Raw genomic sequence first — 18,570 nt, forward strand, 5'->3', positions numbered from 1 at the left:
TATCGCGTACAATAGTTATTGATTATTGATTTAAATAACTCGACTATTCGAGGATGAGGAGAGCCCAATTCGGCTAAAAGGTTCACCGACCTCCAACGTGTCCAGGTACAGGTAATTTATAAGGGCTGGACGCGTTATCACTAGATAATGCTCTGTCATTCATATTATTAGTGTGACATAGGACCTAACATTGGCGTTGCCTCGCTAATGCACAGAGCTCTGTTGGGGAGCTGCAGGAATCTCTTATCAGGGCCCAATTCTCTAACAGAGAGTTTGATCAGCACGTTTAACCCATACAACCAGTGCATGCCTGAGCGGCCAAGTGTGTAGGCTGGACCCTCAGTCATTCCTAGGTTGAGCATAGCAGCGCGCAAGTGCTGCTTTTCCAACCTGTGGGTATAAATCTGGGCTGTTAACCACGTCCACCACACGCCCATCACTATCACTCTTTCATGGGCTTGCCTTTCAAAAACCCTTTGTTTTCTTTGGTAACTGCTTTACCTTTCTCCCTCCTTGGGGCGGTTTTATTCCCGCCTTGGCCATTGACCCTGTTACATGGATAATTGCACTTTTGTCGATAACTGTGACTGCGAGCTAACTTCTTTTTCCTTTTGTCTCTCTCATCATGCTCTCAGTGGCGCTTTGAATCGGCTAGTTTATGTCAACTGTTTTATTTTTTATTTTCAGTTTGTGCGGCAAGAAAAGTCCAGTTAAGAATTTACAACGCTGATAACTCTAACGCAAGCAAAAGCGCGACCCACTGCATTGGAAATACTTGTTAGTTATGTTTTTGCCCTCGTCAGGCGGTTGGTCCCTGGAACTGTGGAGCAGATCTGGTTGCCCCGATTCGAGAATAGACTAGGCTTTTCTGCCTGATGGTTGTACTCAATTAGTACTTGCATTTCTCGCCTTTGGAACATACTTATAATTTGCTAACGAGAGTATTTATTTCAGCATAAATTTTATGTAGCTCTTCGACTAAAAAATGGTTTAAAAATGTTAATTCTGCGCAGACAGGCAGCCATTTGACACTGTGATGATGTGTAGTTGATGTGAATACAGTCTCTGCTGTTGGAATGATGGAGCAGGACACAGCAGGCATGATCAGCGAGCAGTCCTCACTTTTTCTTCATGTCAATAAAAGTGCGAATACACAAGGGCATCCTAATGTTTGTTTTCCTAACTCCAGCACCCCGAGGTCCCTACAAATCATATTTGTTGGTGCTGACATTGAATGACAACTTCGGGGATTGGAATGTGGCACATTGTGCGGAGAGCTCAGCGCCAGAAATAAAATCAAAATCCCAACATTTTCAGCTAGCCATTAACAGAGCGTTCATCATTTTAATGCAGTCATTTAAAAGTCAGAGGGACAAAAGCCTTTCCATGCCCTGAAATGATGTTCTAATCACTCACTGATTGCGATTGCCTTCTGAAAATAACAGGAGTTAACAGGATGGAAAACACAATTAATTGTGGCTTTTAATGTAGAGCATGAGACCGAGACGCAGTGTGCACTCCCATTTTTTGTCATTCTAAATCCCTCTGTCACATCCTTTACCAGGCATTCATCACTCCCCCACTCACCCTCCCCACTCACCGCACAGCTCTTCTCAGCCAGGGAAACGCGGAAGGAAAGGAGCACCCACTGGGCAATACAGAAAGAAGGCACATTTCAGTAGTCAGTTGGCTAGGGAACATGCACAGATTTCTTGTCATTTGCTATCTCTGGAAACACAAGTCTGTCTGGTTTCTGAAGACATTTGAGATACTCGAAAACACTACACTAAAATGCTTTCTTGAGGATTGATGATCTTTAAAAAAAAAAATCTACATTATGCAATAAACTAAACCTATATGCTTCTATATGCTCCTCTTAATGGTACTTTTAGACGTCTTAATTTATTTACCAATAAGTATAAAATGTTTGACTTCTTCTCATGACTTAAGCAAGTCTATCAGACTAAAGGGATATTTACCTGTTTTGGGCCAGACTCCATCTTTCAAGAAAGACTGGTGGAAATAACACTGGCAGAGTCATTAGATACGGCGATTACTTAACCCCTTCACTGCCAGGCCTTTTCCCCCTCAGGGGCCAGGCCTTTTTTTGGCTATTTGGGGCAGTTCGAGCTTGGGCCATCATAACTTTTTGTCCACAAAAGCTACCCACGCCAAATTTGTGTCCTTTTTTTCCACCATCCTATGGATTCTATGGGTACCCAGAGTTTATGTGTTCCCCTGAAGGAGATCAAGAAATTAGCCAAAATTTTGTTTGAAAAAAAATAAAAAGGAAAAAAGGGCTGCAGAAGAAGGCTTGTGTTTTTTACCCCCGAAAATGGCATCAACAAAGGGTTTGTATTGCTAAAATCGCTGTCTTCCCAGCTTCCAGAAACAGGCATACTGGAATCAGAAAGCCCCATTTTCAACACAAATTTGGCATTTTACTGGGACATACCCCAATTTTACAATTTTTTGTGCTTTAAGCCTCCTTCCAGTTAGTGACATAAATGGGTATGAAACCAATACTGGATCCCAGAAAGCTAAACATTTCTGACAAGTAGACAAAATTCTGAATTCAGTAGGGGGTAATTTGTGTAAATCCTACAAGGATTTCCTACAGAAAATAACAGCTGAAATAAAACAATCTTGAAATTGAGGTGAAAATAACCTGCCATTTTTCTCCACATTTTTCCTGTGATGTCAGATTTTCTAATGCAATATACCGTTACATCTTCTGGGCTCTTCGGGTTGCGGGGATATAGGGCTTGTAGGTGCATCACGAACCCTAGGTACCCAGAGCCAATAAATGAGCTGCACCTTGCAATGGATTGTCATTCTAAACCGGGTATACAACAATTAATTTGCTGAAGTATAAATAGTGAAAAATAGGTATCAAGAAAACCTTTGTATTTCCAAAATGGGCACAAGATAAGGTGTTGAGAAGCAGTGGTTATTTGCACATCTCTGAATTCTGAGGTGCCCATACTAGCATGTGAGTTACAGGGCATTTCTCAAATAGATGCCTTTTTTACACATTGTCTTACATTTGGAAGAGGAAAATGTTGAGAATGACAAAGGGCAATAACACTTGTTTTGCTATTCTGTGTTCCCTCAAGTCTCCCGATAAAAATGGTACCTCACTTGCATGGGTAGGCCTAATGCTTGTGACAAGAAACGCAACATGGACACATCACATTTTTACATTGAAATCCGACGTGTTTTTTGCAAAGTGCCTAGCTGTAGATTTTGGCCTTTAGCTCAGCCAGCACTTAGGGAAACCTACCAAACCTGTGCATTTTTTTAAACTAGACACCGAGGGGGATTTAGGATGGGGTGACTTGTGAGGCTCTCACCAGGTTCTGTTACACACAATCCTTTGCAAACCTAAAAATTTGGCAAAAAAACCCCTTTTCCTCACATTTTGGGGACAGAACGTTCTGGAATCTGTGAGGACCCACAAAGATCCTTCCACCCAGCATTCCCCCAAGTCTCCCGATAAGAGTAGTACCTCACTTGTTTGGGTTGGCTTAGTGTTCGCGACAGGAAATGCCCCAAAACACAACATGGACACAACACATTGTCCCAAAGAAAACAGAGCTGTTTTTTGCAAAGTGCCAACCTGTGGATTTTGGCCTCTAGCTCAGCCAGCACCTAGATACACCTACCAGACCTGTGCATTTCTGAAAACTAGTCACCTAGGGGAATCCAGGATGGGGTGACTTGTGGGGCTCTCACCAGGTTCTGTTACACACAATCCTTTGCAAACCTCAAAATTTGGCCAAAAAAACACTTGTTCCTCAAATGTCAGTGACAGAAAGTTCTGGAATCTGAGAGGAGCCACGAATTTCCATCCACCCAGTGTTCCCTCAAGCCTCCCAATAAGAAAGGTACCTCACTTGTGTGGGTAGGCCTAGTACCCGTGAAAGCAAATGCCCCAAAACACTATCTGGACACATCAAAATTATCAATTACAAAACCACCTGCTTTTGCGAGGGGGCACCTGCGTTTTTGATCCTGGGCTCAGCAGCCATACAGGGAAACCTATCAAACCCAGACATTTCTGAAAACAGGACACCCGAGGGAGTCCAGGGAGGTGTGACTTGCATGGATCCCCAGGGTTCTCTTACCCAAAAATCCTTGGAAAACCTCAAATTTAGCTAAAAACTCACATTTATCCCACATTTCTGTGTGGGACCACTGCACCGTGACAAGTGTCCTACCACCCAAAGTTCCCCTCAGTCTCCCGGTAAAAATTATACCTCACTTGTGTAGTTGGGCCAATTGCCTGTGACAGGGAAGAGCCAAAAACGTGTTGAAATTGAGGGGGAACCATAGCGGGTCCAAATGGACAGTTTGAAAAAAAAACATTTTAAGGCTGACAAGTGGGGCAGAATTGTTATCGGTATAGTTGAGACAATGCAGGGTGGTAGGAATTTTGTCGATTCCTGCAGATTCCTGAAGGTTCCATCACAAAAAAATGGAAACAATGTGTGATTTCCTGCAAAGTTGGAGGTTTGCAGGGTATTGTGGGTAAGAAAATGGTGCAGGTGCATGTGAAACACACCACCCTGGACTCACCTAGATGTTTAGTTTTCAGATGTGTCTAGGTCTTGTGGACTTTTCTACATGGCAGCATCCCAAAGACCAAAAAGTGCAGTCCTCACCATTCCACGTGGGAGGGTTTTGAGAGTTAGCCAAGATCTTGTGGCCCAAATGTAAAACCAAACCAAAAATAATCAAATATCCTCTTGCGTTCCGTGGGATAAGATGTTTTAGTGTGCGGGGGAGAGCTGAAACCTTGTTACCCCCTTCAGTTTGGGTGGAGGCATAACCATGCCCATACTGGTTGGTAGCCACCACCACACAATTTCTTTTTTTATAATTCCCTGGCATCTAGTAGACTTCCTGTCTCCCCTGGGGTGTGGCTCAGTGGTAATTGCCACACAACTTTGGCATCATTTATTTGGGGTGGGGGTATGGCAATAGCCTCACCTTCTTATTTTGAAAAGAAAATCTTCCCTGGTCTCTGGTGAGCTTTCTGCCCCCCTTGGGGGCAGATGGGCCATGAGAAAATAGGGCGATCTGCCCTCAAGGGGGGGCAGATTTGGCCGACAATAATGTGACCCCATGGGGAGCGACCGTTACTCAAGGGGCTGCCCCCCAAACAAAACACACATACACTCACACCAATCCCTGGTGCCTAAGTGGTTTCTGCCCCCCCAGGGGCAGATTGACCTAATAGAAATAGACCGATCTGCCCCCAAGGGGAGCAGAAATGGCCTAAAATAAATTTGCCCCCCCCCCCCGGGGAGTGACCATTACCTAAGGGGGTTGCTCCCCTTGCGTGAAATTGGCACCAAAAAAATCCCTGGTGCCTAGTGGTTTCTGCCCCCAAGGGTCTGCCCCCTAGCGGGCAGAAGTGGGCTAAAATAAATTTGCCCCCAAGGGGAACGACCCTTGCCTAAGGGTTTGCTCCCCTCCTGTGAAATTGATGCAAAAAAAAAAAAATCCATGGTGTCTAGAAGATTTTGTCCCCCTTGAGGGCAGACTGGCCTAATAAAAATAGGCCAATCTGCCCTCAAGGGGTGCCGAAATGTCCTAAATACAATTTGCCACCCAGGGAGCGACCCTTGCCTAAGGGGTCGCTACCCATATATAAGAAAATAAAGTAAACTAAAAAATATATCTCCCTGGTGTCTAGAGGTTTCTGCCCCCTGGGGGCAGATCAGCCTAATTATAATAGGCAGAAAAGGCCTAAAAAATTTCCCCCCCGGGGAGTGGCCCTTGCCCAAGAGGCCCTCCCCTTATGTATAAATATACATAATTTAAAATTTCCCTGGTGTCTAGTGGTTTCTGCCCCCCTTGGGGGCAGATTGGCAGAAATGGCCTAAAAGTAATTTTGATACCAAGGGAACGACCCTTGCCTAAGGGGTTGCTTCCCACATTTTAAAAAATAAAATAAACAAAAAAAAATATCCTTGGTGTCTAGCGGTTTCTGCCCCACCTGGGGGAGCAGAAATGGCCTAAAAATAAATTGCCCCCTTGGGGAGTGGCCCTTGCCCAAGGAGCCGCTCCCGTCATTCAATAATTTAAATTCCCTGGTGTTTAGTGGGCATTTATGCTGCCCAATCGCATCGTGATTGGGCAGCAGAAATGCAGAGAGAGACATCAAAGGAAAGGAAAGGCCTTTCCTTTCATTTGATGCCTCTCCCAGCCCCTTCACTTGATCGGAGGCAAAATTATTTTTTATTTTTACTCCGATCTGTGCTGAAAGCTCAGCGCGCTTCCCCCGGGTGCCCCTATCTGGACGTAAAAGTTACGTCCTGGGCACCCGAGTGGTGCTGCCCAAAACATAACCGTTACGTCCAGGGCACCCAAGGGGTTAAGGGAAGATGCTTCTTTGTTAATAAACAAGTTATTGTATGGTTGAGCGGACTAGTGTCCAAGTGCATGAATGAGAGAATCCGTCAGCGTTTGGATAAATGAGTGATTAGATAGCTGGATAAATCAGTGAGTAACTTATGAAATGGATAAATGAGGGGTAAGGGAGTCCATAGATAGGTGAGTAAATGGGTTGGTGGTGGATGAATGATTGAGTGCTTTTATATAGTGGTTCCCAACCTGTAGTCGGTGGACCCCTGGTGGTCCACAAAGTCTCCTCAAGGGGTCGGTGACAAAGGAGAAAATTAAATATTATCAACAGATTAGGCCCCAAACTTTCAGAAATGACTCAGTGGGGGGGTTCCCCAGGTTCCAATAATGATTCAGTAGGGGTTCCTGGGCTCCAGTATTGATGTAGCAGGGGTCAACAGTAGTCAAAAGGTTGGGAACCACTGCTTTAGTAGATGGGCAGAGGCAGATCAACTGCAAAAGTTGTACAAGCTGAGGTTTCAGACAAGAGTATTGTTGTTACATAAATGACAAGAATTGTCAATATTATGCTGTGCAAGCATTACACAAGGGCTGGAGAACTGTTTCGAACCATATCAAAATGAACTACATTGCACTGTATTGTCCTGTTTTACATTGCATAATATTGCAAATAATAGCGGGGGCAAAAGTAGAAAGTCATCAGATGTTGTAATATAATATATGGGATTCTGCAATCCCACTGTAATACCTGGTCTCTAATTTCTTTGTAATGGAAGACTTGTGACGCACCCAGTCGCCGCTTATGGAGAATTTACTCTGGAGATCAGCTATTGTAACGTATTACACTTGAGTTCTGACCTCACATAACACCTAAGGCCATAGCCAGCAGCCCAGAAGAAAGGCAGGTCTGGTTACCAGCATAATTAGAGCAGCTGTTTAAATCTGGAAATAGTTGTGGCTTTTCTTCCTTCTTTGTTTTTATATGTATTGAAAGCAAAAAAGAGATATTTATGGCAACATGTTTATTTTTTGCAAACCTGAGGTAATTATAGAAAAGCTATAATCTTTCTGCATGTTTCTACACATTAAAACATTCTACACTTTAAAAAAAATTAACATATTACTGATTTTAATACCATTTGCAAAAAAATATATCACAGCTTTTAAATGTGTTTACTTTGCACTAGTGATTCTTTTTTTTTTTTCAGATCGCAAATAAGCTCTCACTTTCATATGAAAGAGCTGTACAGCAAGAATTTAAGAGTTTTGTGGTAAAGGTGATGGTATGTGTAGGAATCTGGCTCTTTATATGATATATAAAAATGAGATATATTGTGCAAAGAGTCCAGAGGTTCCCTTAATACTAAACAGGGGCTTGCTGTAGCAATCCAAAGGTGCTCTTTTTAGGGGGTAGTGTGGACAAGCAGCCTTAGGCTTATCAGAGAGGAGTGTTAGACATCTGCAAACACACACAGAGACAATAAACGAGCCACAACTCAAGAAGGAGATCCACATCAATTTACAAAAATATCAACTACCTTTATATATGTTTAGGTAACAGAATCAATACAATCAGGTAAGTATGTTTTGCAAGAAAAATCCTCGCTGTTTCGAAAAGTAGACAGTGAAATTCCTGAAAGCTGCAATGTTATCCTATGGAGAGAAAACCAAGTACTGCATTCAGGAATAATAGTGATTTACAGGACCAGTCTCCTGGACGTAAAGTAAGAACTTGGCAAGGGTCAGAACCACACCAACAGATCACACCCTGTGGCACTGAGGAAGCCGGGTGCTGAGCTGTAGTATGGCATCGGGTGCCCAAGATCAGTCAATGGGGATTGGTCCAGTTGAAAAAGGGCTGTAGGGAGTCCAGTTGAGAAGAGCCAACAGGTGGGATGAAGTCTTGAGATGCTCCGGGATGGGGGGGCACCTCAGAGCCTCTTATAGACAGGTCAGGGGCAACAGGTGCAGAGGTGCTTTGAGGCATCAGGTTTTCTCCATCAGGAGCACTTGTCATTGAGGTGTGCCTGTTGGCAGATGCTGCAGGTGGCATCAATGAGTCCACAGTGGACAAGTCCAAGGTAGGCTTTGCCTCTGGAGGGCTGGGGGACTACATCGGCACAGCTGGCCCACTTCAATATAGGCTAGCCTGCACTGGTGCAGTGGTGCTTTCAGGTGTTGAGTTTTCTGTGGTCTGGAGTCCGCACAGTTGTCTTGGGGTGCCTACAAGATGCAGGGAAGCAGTTCTCCTGCTCCATTGGAGTTCCTGGGTCTTTGTTGAAGGCAGGCAGGCCTCCCAGTCTTTTGGAGGCACAGCAGCTAGCAGGATGAGTCGACTTTGGTGCAAATCAGCGGGAACAGCAGACAGGCTGGCAGGACTAGGCCAAAGTGAGGTGCTTCTTCCTCAGGCTTTACTTTAGCAGCTCTTAGGTGTTCTTCTTCTTGATAGGTCATCAGGAATCTGCTTTTTTGGTGCCAGGGGCTCCCCTAAATACTGAATTTAGGGGTGTTTTGGGGAGTGTAGGGTAGAAACCAACGCGCTACTTACCCCTGGGGTCACCACACCCCTATATGACCACTTCCTCTTTTAGAATGCAGAGTCGCAGGTCATACTTTTGGGTGGGGTCTGTAAGCACTTCTTCCAGAGCAGGCTTGTTTTATTTTTATGATCTACTTGAGAGCAAAGGCTCTCACACTTAGGGGGGCAGGGTCAGACTTGTGTCTTGTGGTGGCAGGCTGGCTAAAACTGGTCCGTCCGCACACAGGTAGATGAGAGTTTTTCTCTAATGCGACTTCTGGGTGCATGTATCAATAAATCCATCACTCACATTAGTGAGGGTTTATTAATACAAGATATTTGTTAGCAAACATCCCTATTTTCAGAAAAGCCATCATGTAGCTGGGGAACTGGTATTGACCAGTGTACAGCACAAGTACATAAAATGGCTACCTTGTTCACTCACTATGTCTAAGAATCGAAAAAGACATGGCAGGGGCACATCTGCTCATGCAGATATGTCCTTACATGTAATATAATGTACCCTGCCATGGGGCTACAAGGCCGGTTGTAAGGGTGACTTACGTATATTGTATGCAGTGTCAAGGGACATGGCATCCATGTGCTACGCCATGTTTTCATTTTTATCTGCACCAAGACACGCAACCTGCAATGGCAGTCTACATGTGCTAAGTAAGGATTCTCTGAGGGTGGCTGAGGGAAAGTGCCTTGTTAGCATGGTTAGCCCCCCTAATATTGATGCCAACTTTGATTGAGAGTGTGCTGGGATCCTGCTAACCACACCACAGCAACAGTGTTCTTTCCCAAAATCTGTACCTTTGCTTCCACATTTGGCACACCCATGGCCCACTGTTGAGTCCTTTGTAAAAGGTAGCCATTGTACCAAGGGCCCTGTGGCCAGGGAAGGTCCCAAATGGGCTGCCACATGTATTATGCCACCCTGGGGGACCCCTCACCAAGCACATGCACACTGCTCTTGGAGCTTGTGTGTGTTAGTGAGGAGAAAAAGGCAAAGTCGACATGGCACCCCTCTCAGGGTGCCACGCCCACAAACCACTGCCTGTGGCATAGGCAAGTCGCCCCTCTAGCAGGCCTTACAGCCCTAAGGCAGGGTGCACTATACCACAGGTGAGGGCATAGCTGTATGAGCAATATGCCTCTACAGTGTCTAAGTTCATTCTTAGACATTGTAAGTGCAGTGTAGCAATATTGAGTATATGGTCTGGGAGTTTGTCATTACGAACTCCACAGCTCCATAATGGATCCACTGAATACTGGGAAGTTTGGTATCAAACTTGTCAGCCCAATAAACCCACACTGATGACAGTATGGGATTTAGTGGAAAATTCACCCAGAGGGCATCTTAGAGATGCCCCATGTGTGTCATCCAAACTGCCAGTGCAGGATTGACCGGTCTGTGCCAGACTGCCACTTTCAGATGAGTTTCTGACCACATGGGGTGAGTGCCTTTGTGCTCTCTGTGGCTAGAAACAAGCCCTTTCCTGGGTGGAGGTGTTTCACATCTCCCCCGGCAGGAACTGTAACACCTGACGGTGACCCTCAAAAGCTCAAGCCTCTTGTCACAGTGCTCCAGGACACCCCAGCTAGTGGAGTAGCCCGCCTCCTGGACAAAGCCCCACTTTATGCGACAAGTCTGGTGGGAGAATTAGGGAAAGAAGGAAGGAGTGACCACCCCAGCTAGGACCACCCCAAGGTGCCTAGAGCTGTGTGACCCCCTCCCTGCAGAATCCTTCATCTTAGTTTGGAGGATATGGCCCGATAGGGTTAGGTTTGTGTCTCCATCCCCAAAGGGATTGGACACAAGAAGGGTGTAGCCACCCTCAGGTACAGTAGCCATTGGCTACTGCCCTCTGACCCCTGTTACGCCCCTAAATCCAGGATTTAAGGGCTCCCCTGAACCCAGATCATCAGATTCCTGGTGACCTCACAAGAAAGAAGAACGACTGCTATACTGAACCCCCAGCAGAGAAGAAGGAAGACGCAAACTGACTAGGCCTACCGGCCTGTCTCCTGGATTACAGATCTTGCAACAAGAAAGCGACGCATCCTGCGGGACCAGTAACCTTTGCCAAATTCAAGAGGGCTTCCCAGCATTACAAAGGACCAAGAACTCCCGTGGACAGCGGCCCTGTCGAGAAGAAACTACAACTAAGGACTCCAGAGCCTCCCTGGATCCACGAGTCCTGACCATTCTGCACCCGACGCTCATGGCCCATTGTCCAGGTGGCCCACCAGCTAGAGAGGATCCCCAGGCCATCCAGAGCAGGTGACCATGCTGGGTTGACCTCTCTGGCCCCTCATGACGACGCTTGCAGTTTGAATCCAGAGCACCCCCCTGACCGTCAAAGCTCTGGGCGAAAATATCTGACACCTAAAGGTACACTGCACCCGCAGCCCCTAGGCCTTGTAGAAGTTGACCACCAGTGCAGAAATGTTCAGCAGGCAGCCCTCCTATTTGTCCAGCCTGTGGTTTATCCGAACCAACCCCCTGGACCCAGCCTGCAGCATCTTAGTGACCCCCAGTGTTCCCTTCATAGAAAAGCATTGGGAGCCTGATGCTTTGTTTGCACCCGGCCGCCCCAGCGCCGCTGAGGGTGAGAGTTTGGAGCTCCATTGTGGCCCCCCAGTGCTCCTCTAAACCCTCTGGGTCTGTCCTCCAAAGACACAGGTACTTACCTTCCAGCAGATCTGAAATCGAGAGCCCCCGGTCTCCATAGGACCCCATGTTAAATTTGCCTAAAATTTGACCTCTGCACCCGGCTGGCCCCGTGTTGCTGGTAGTGGGTGTTTGGGGGTAACTTGAACCCCAACCTGTGGACTTCCTAACACCCGGAAACTGGAACTGTAAGTCAATTACTTACCTGTAAATCATACAAAATGTTCTTCCCCCCAGGAACTATTTCTGAAAATTCCAGTGTCCACTTTTAAAACAGATTATTGCCATTTATTCAAAAACTGTACAACTTACCGATTCCAATCAAGGAATTATTGATTCATATGTGAAGGACATATTTATTAATGTACTTACCTGCAACTTGAAACTTGTGGTTCCAGAAATAAATTAAGAAAATGTATTTTTGTTGTAAAAAAACATTGATCTGGAGATGTCATTGAGTGTGGGGAAACCCTAGACTTGGTGCACACTGTATCTCATTTTGATATAGTATATACAAAGCCAGTTTCCTACAGTGGCACAGTACATGCTGCAGCCCTTGGGGTCCCTCTTTCGTCCGCAGGCCCTAGGTACCAGGTTACCTTTTACTAGAGACTTACAGGTGCCAAGGGTATTGCCAATTAGGGAAAAATTGCACAGTTTTAGGGAAAGAGATCTGGCACTTGGGACTTATGGTGTTATAATATACAATACAATAGTCACTGGTTCCCCTTATATTTTTCCAACTGACCGCAGTTTTGTCACATGGACACCTACAGGTCACAAAAGCTCCAAATCACTTGTGGTGTCCCTCAGGATTTCATGCTGTTGCTTTTCATCTTGTCAACTTCTGCATGTTGCCACTTGGTGCACTACTCACAGATAATACATTTATGTGAAATTTGTTAAAAATTAGGAATTCCTGCAAATGAATTATTCACCACATCAACTCTTTCATATGGACAGTTATTATTCTGTCAAGGTTCATCAAAGATCTGTTTCTCTGATCTGGAGGACGCACGTCTTAGAAATTGGGTCTTTAATTGGCAGAGGTATACACCCTTGTCCAAGTAGAGACCACAATCCTAATCAAGGTAAGTCACACACAAACCCAATTATCCTGTGTCCACCCTCTGATATCTTGGCACTGAGCAGTCAGGCTTAACTTAGCAGGCAATGTGTAAAGTATTTGTGCAATAAATCATACAGTAAAACAGTGAAAACACCACAAAAATACACTACACAGGTTTAGAAAAATAATGTCAAAATTATAAAGATTCAATAAGCACAAGTTGGAATATCACTTTTGCAGGTTTATAAAGAGTCAAATCTTAGTAATCAACAGTTGTCTCTTGATTACACAAATTACCTGGTTTGCATAAAAAACTAACATGAACGGAGACCGCTGAGGAGGAGATGTGTGGAAAAATAAGGTGTGAGTTGGATTTTCCCTTGTTGCACAGACGCTGCATTATTTCTTTCCATGCTGCAAGGGGCTTGCGGAAATTTTTGGTGCACAGTCTTGGTTCCTCACTGCGATGCAGAGATCGTTGTGATACACAGTGACGATGTAGGGAAATAATGGGCATGCTGGAAGAATTCACAGGCGTTGCATTGATCCAGGAGGGCGAGGTGTCAAATTATCTGTTGCGAGGCAGGCGCTGTGTCGATTTTCCACTCGGGGAATCAGCTGCATCGTTCCGGTTCGGATGTGCATCAATCCAGTTGGGCTTTGCGTCAAATTTTCTGTCGAATTTGGACTCAGGAAGATGGGCTGCATCATTCAGGTTTGGCTGTGCGGTGATTTCTCAGTCACAAGGCAGGCTGTGCATCGTTTCTGGCAGGCTGTGTGTTGATTTTTGGCGCACAAGCAGTTTCCTGAAGAGAAAACAGGAGGCAAGCTCAATCTAAGCCCTTGGAGAGCACTTCTCAGCAAAGTCAGAGGTCAGCATGGCAGCTGGGCAACAGCAGGGCAGCAGTCCTTCACAGCAAAGCATTCCAGAGGAGTCTTTTGGGCAGCAAGGCGGTTCCTCTTGACAGGTTGCAGGTTCAGGTCCAGAAGTGTCTGAGTTGGTGGGGTCAGAGACCCAGTTTGTATACCCAAAAATGCCTTTGAAGGGAGGGAGGCTACAAAGTTGTTTTTTTAAAGTGCACAAGTTCCCCTTTCAGTACCGGTCTGTCTGCCAGGGTTCCAGTAGGGGGTTTGGGAGTCCATTGTGTGAGGAGCAGGCAAATAGCCTTTGAAATGTAAGTGTCAGGCCCTTCACCCTTCTAGCCTAGGAAGACCCATTCAGTATTCAGATGAGTGCGGGTGTGACTGAGTGTCCTGTGTTTGTGGTTGTCTGGGTGAAATGCACAAGGAAGCTGTGAACCAGCACAGCCCAGATGTTGATTTGAGACAGACTGTAAGGCACAGATGGATGTTAAGTGCAGAGAAATGCTCACTTTCTAAAAGTAGCATTTCTAAAATACTAATATAAAATCAGAATTCACCAATAAGCAGGATTTTCTATTAGCATTCTGGCCATACTAAATATGACCTGGTTACCCCTTTCTGATGAGAATCTACCATTCAAACAGTATATGAGGCTATTCCTAATGCTATCCTATGAAAGGAGCAGGCCTCACTGTAGTGGAAAATGTATTTAGGAGTTTTCCACTACCAGGACATATAAACCACACATGTATAGGTCCTGCCATTGACCTACATAGCACCCTGCCCTATGGGGTATCTAGGGCCAATCTTAGGGGTGACTTCGATGCAGAAAAAGGGGAGTTTAAGGCTTGGCTTAGTTGCCAAATCGAAGTGCCAGTGAAACTGCACACACAGGCGTTGCAATAGCCAGTCTGAGACATGGTTAAAGGGCCACTTATGTAGGTGGCACAACCAGTGCTACAGACCCACTAGTAGCATTCAATTTACAGGCCCTGGGCACCTGTAGAGCACTTTACTAGGGACTTACAAGTAAATTAAAGAGGCCAATTGTGACTCATCCAATGTTACCATGTTTAAGGGAGAGAACATATGTACTTTAGCACTGATTAGCAGTGGTAATGTGTGCAGAGTCCTAAAACCAGCATAAACAGTGTCAGAAAAGTGGAGGGAGGCAGGCAAAAAGTTTGGGGATGAGCATCCTAAGGCTTTCAGGTCTAACAGGGTGACTTGGGAGCCATAGGCATTCCTGATTTTGGGAAGTGCCACTAGCGCAATTAGGCTGCATAGTAGCAACAAGAGGTTTGTGGGAACATCTATAACTGCCCCTTCATTCTACTTACTTCCTATAGATTATCCTTAGACATCATTTAGACAGAGATGCAGCAGTATTTCCGGTTGCACCAGTGAATGCATGACCATTTTATTGCAACCATTCCCTGTGCCACTGTTTGTCCTAATGAGACCCTAATATTTCTTACAAAGGTCGAAAAATCAAGACAGACCTTGTGTTCCTTTCATTCCATAGATTAACTGCCCTATAGATATATTTATAAAAAACACTATATGGAGTTTGTCTGGATGATTATATATCAACACACCAATAAATGTTAAACAACAGTTTTCCTAATTTACAGTTTTTTGTGGACTCTCTTCACTTGGGGAGCACTTTTATGCACTTTGTGTCAGTGTTTTTGAAAAACAATCTGTCTGATTCTCATGGTGATTCATAATAAGGGGGTCATTCCGACCCTGGCGGTTGACTACCGCCAGGGCCGGGGACCGCGGATGCACCGCCAACAGGCTGGCGGTGCATCCATGGGCATTCTGACCGCGGCGGTACAGCCGCGGTCAGAAACGGGAAACCGGCGGTGTCCCGCCGGTTTCCCGCTGCCCTGGGGAATCCTCCATGGCGGCGCTGCAGGCAGCGCCACCGTGGGGAATCCGACCCCCTTACCGCCAGCCTGGTTCTGGAGGTTTTGACCGCCAGAACCTGGCTGGCGGTAACGGGTGTCGTGGGGCCCCCTAACAGGGCCCCACCAAGCAGACACTGAAAATCACGACGGGTGCAACTGCACCCGTCGCACCCCTTCCACTCCGCCGGCTCCATTTGGAGCCGGCATCCTAATGGAAGGGGGTTTCCCGCTGGGCTGGCGGGCGGCCTTCTGGCGGTCGCCCGCCAGCCCAGCGGGAAACTCAGAATTACCGCAGCGGTCTTTTGACCGCGCAGCGGTATTCTGACGGCGGGACTTTGGCGGGCGGCCTCCACCGCCCGCCAAAGTCAGAATGACCCCCTAAATGTCTTTTGTGCATCTTAGTGCTGGTGGCATAATATATCATTTTGATAACCTTGACAGAATAATAAGTGTACAGATGAAAGAGATGATTTGGTGATTAATTCAGTTGCAGGAATTCCTGCCTTAGTGTACAATAATGTTTAATGAGTTTCATGTAAATGTGTGGTCTTCTCAGATATTAACCCAGATTCACATGAAAATTTGGGTCGCTCTTGTAACTAGCTAAACTACTCACAGATAACAGCATCAAGGTTCATATGTCAATGACACATAACTCTATTTGTAGGTCATCTCTGCTTGAGGCCTGTATGTCTAGCACCTATTTAAATCTCATTACAAATGTCAGAAATGGCAGTTTTTGCAGGGTTATCAACAACCCTTTTGCCCCTGACCTCCTGTTTTTGAATATATGCTGCATTTTGTTTTTGTGGCTATAGGATTCTTGACACTTTACCACCGCTGACCAGTGCTAAAGTACAAGTTCTGTCTGTCGAAATTGTATTGGTGGTTGGTTTATCCATAATTGGCAAATTTGATTTACCAGTGAGTCCCCAGGATAGTGCACCAGGTGTTCCCAGGGCATTCCCACTGCCTTTAAATTAAATGCTACTAGTGTGCTTGAATCGCAGATTGTGCTACCCATATGAGTAGCCCTACAAACATGTCTCAGGCCTGCAATTGCAGTGTCTGTGTGTGCAGTTTTAAACTGCCATGTCGACATAGCAAGTACACCCACTTACTAGGCCAAAACCTTCCCTTTTACTACATTTAAGTCAACCTTAAGGTAGGCCCAAGGCAACCCAATGGGCAGAGTGGAGTGTATTTATAAATAATAGGATAGGACATGTATTAGTGTTCTACATAACCTAATTGTGAAATACTGCTAAATTTCGCTTTCAATATTGCAAGAACTATCTCTCCCATAGGGTAACATGAGGATTTCCTTGAAATATGTTTTAAGTTTAGTTACTCTTTGGGAACTCACAATTTCAAATGCAACTTTTGGTTTTTAAACTGTAAGTTTGAAAATGCCACTTTTAGAAAGTGGGTATTTTCTTGCTTAACTATTATGTGCCTCTGCCTGTCTGTGGGATACACGTCTGGGTCAGGATGACAGTTGGGCTATTTGTGAATTCATTCTAGACAGTCACACAAAGGGAGCTGATGTGTGCCCGGCATATCCTGATCGGTCTTCCTGAGCTAGAGCGGCTGGAGGAGCTGACACTTGCACCTGAATGGGATTGTGCCTGTTCTTACACTAAGCAGTATCTAACCCCCTCAAGTGGTCTGGGGCCAGGGCTGGAAAGTCAGGGTCTTGTGCACTACAAATACTTTTCTTTGAAGTTTGCCTACTTCAAAGGCAGAACTGGGTGTAAGTACTGGACCTCTGACCCCACAAAGTTAGAATCCTTCTGGACTGAGGGCATTCTGCCAGGAAGAAGAGCTGGATGCTGTAGGAAGGACTGCCACTCTGCCTGTTTCTTTACTGTGCTGGCCTGCTGCTTGCTGCCTCTGTCCTGGGAGTGAAAGGACTGGACTTTGCTTTCTACGTCCTGCTTCCAAAGGTTATCCAAAGGCTTGGACTAGGCTTGCTTCCTGTTAAGAAAACTCAGAGAAATCAAAGACTTAATCCGCTAGCACCTGGGTTCTCTTGCTGATTGTCCTGACTTGCCAAGTGGAGCCAAATCCAGTTCCTGTGCCCTTGGGAGTGAATTCTGCTGTAACCCAGAAGAAACAAGCACATCGACTCCAGAGCAACTTGGGAAGCAGTACCACTGTCTGAGCCCACTGCGCTACCTGTACTGGAGCCGTGGTCCCCGCTGAGTGCAACGACCATGATCAAACGCCTCAGGCCCAACACTGCTGCGGTGCCTCCAAATTTTGCCACAGCGTGAGTACCAAGTGCTGTGTCAAAACAACATCCATAACCCCCAAATTCGACTTGTGGTGTGATCACAACACTGCAAAGTCAACGTCTTGCATCTGGAACTGCTGGATTGATCGACTGTGCCTTGTTGTAAGGATACCTCAACACCGACGCTGCATCACCTTCCCTGCAACCATAAGGAACGAACACCTCACCTCCCCTACCTAGCAGTAAGGCCACAGTGCCTCCCCTCCCTGATAGCAGTAAGTAACTAACGCCGCACCGACTCCATTCACACCTCACCTCCCTGACTCTGTGCATTGTCTTTGCATCCTCATTTTCCAAAGTACTGTACCTGGGCTCCCTGACCGGCCCGCATTTCCTCACGAGTAGTGTCAGACTGTTGGGAATGACTCCGTTAAGATGTGGTGATTGCCCCATTTAGAGCTATTGTGCTTATAAGTGCTATACTATGATTTATTGTTTGAAAATTCATATCATTGCTTGTGTATGTTTGATTTTTGTTGTTTTCATCACGTTTTACTTATTATACATTGGCTATTATTCTAAAAGTTTGTGGTGTTTTCACTGTGTTACTGTGTGTGTGTGTGCAAATGCTTTACACATTGCCTCTGAGATACAACTTATTACTCGTGTGAAGCTACAAGAGGGTGAGCTTCCTTACCCTGACTAGAGTGAGGGTCCCTACTTGGACAGGGTGCAAGCCACTGCCAACTAGAGACCCCATTTCTAACACCAGCCAACACAGAATTTTTTGACAAGACCAATAAACAAGAAACAGTACAAACATTGCTCAGTGCCATGAACCTTGATGGATTGGATCTCCACCTTTGAATTAAAGTGAAATAATATGGATTCACCCTGGCCACCAACCTCTCCCTCAAGTTT

The sequence above is a fragment of the Pleurodeles waltl genome, chromosome 6, assembly GCF_031143425.1.
Source record: "Pleurodeles waltl isolate 20211129_DDA chromosome 6, aPleWal1.hap1.20221129, whole genome shotgun sequence".
In the NCBI taxonomy this organism is placed as follows: domain Eukaryota; kingdom Metazoa; phylum Chordata; class Amphibia; order Caudata; family Salamandridae; genus Pleurodeles; species Pleurodeles waltl.